This window comes from Lagopus muta, chromosome 1, assembly GCF_023343835.1.
Source record: "Lagopus muta isolate bLagMut1 chromosome 1, bLagMut1 primary, whole genome shotgun sequence".
In the NCBI taxonomy this organism is placed as follows: domain Eukaryota; kingdom Metazoa; phylum Chordata; class Aves; order Galliformes; family Phasianidae; genus Lagopus; species Lagopus muta.
This window is the reverse complement of record NC_064433.1, coordinates 165318077-165319580: the sequence shown is the minus strand read 5'-3', so window position 1 is coordinate 165319580 and position 1504 is coordinate 165318077.

The following is a 1504-nucleotide window of genomic DNA, read 5'->3' as shown; positions in this document are numbered from 1 at the left end:
CACTGTCCTGTTAAATTACTGAACAGGAGGCTGCAGCTCAGAGAGGACGTAGGCTCTCTGAGAACAAAAGCCTGGTGCACACGACATCAGTGTGCACACATACACACGCTGAGCCGCGGGACAAATGAGCGCAGCGCAGCTCCCTCTCTGCATCACCCAACAGCAAATCGAGCATGGAGTGGAAATGAGGACGGCAATGAGGGAATCCAGGAATACTGACTTGTTTGTTGTGTAGGGTAGGCACTAGGAGCTCCTGCAGAAACCTGGAAAATGGGAATGGGTTAGAGGATAAAAGTTTCACGCTGCTGCTAGAATTAAAAAAAAATAGTATATGCATACAATGGAAAGGAACAATTGTGCTGCTTTGCAGAGAATGGACCCATAGTCCCTGCAGGGGGATTGTGAGTGGTGCTGTACAGAAAGACAGCAACGGGCAAGAGTTAAGCATGAGGAAAAGAAGAAGGGAGGCAAAAAAAAGATAGCTTTAGAAACCATGTTACGGTTGGGAAAGAGACACCAGAACTGCAGTGGTGCTGCATCACCATTTTACAGAAATAAAAAATAAAGCCTTTCTCAAACATATCTCATACACTCCATTTTGATATATGAATGCAATTAGAGACCCATGTTCAGCACTGACATGAGCAAAAAATGTTAACTGCACAGTAATATTTACCCAAACCAATATTCAGTGTGATCCTGTATTTGCGCTCTCCTCAGGGCAAACCACAATCATAATTAATAATGCTATTTAATAGCTTAATAATGGGGCAGAGGCAGCTAATTTATTCATGGGTGAGGTTAATGAATGAGAGCAGGTCAATAGGAAGGCACAGACGAACAGTTCATGAAGTTTTTTAGGAGCTTCCCCAGCGGCAGTGAATCAGGTACGATCTGCTTGGGACCTTTAAGTGAGCAGCAGTAATAAAAATGAATAAAAACGATGCAAAATAATGTTTTCTGCTTTTTATCATGACCTCGCTTTAAGCTTCATTATTATTATTTTTTAATCAGAAATAAATGCGTTATTTTCGGCAGTGACTCTGCATAATATACAGCTCAACCTGTTTGGAAACTCAGTATTATTATTATTATTTATTTATTGAAGTTCTCCACCTCAGTGATCTATATACAAAAGCCCGCTTCCTGTCTTGACAGGTTTATAGTGTAGGTTAATTTAGTGCAAAAGAACTAATGATCAAAGACTGTGCAATAAATTTGCCTTCTAAAAGGTAAAGCCTGTGGTGTTTCTTCTCATTCCCACACCCTGCCCAGCTTGTACAGTCCTACCGTGACCTGTAAATGGTATTTTTCTAAACAGAAAAAGTCTTTGCTGTTGTTCTTAAGCAAGTAGCAACAAGCCAGGGTTTACCATCACTATCAAGTTACTGTTACTTACTGAGCATTTGAACTGTGGTAACTAGCACGGCCTCAAGGTCTTTTTACTCACTACAAAGCAAAATGCATTATTGTAAAAACCATCTTGGAGGTGAGCTGGGCTAAC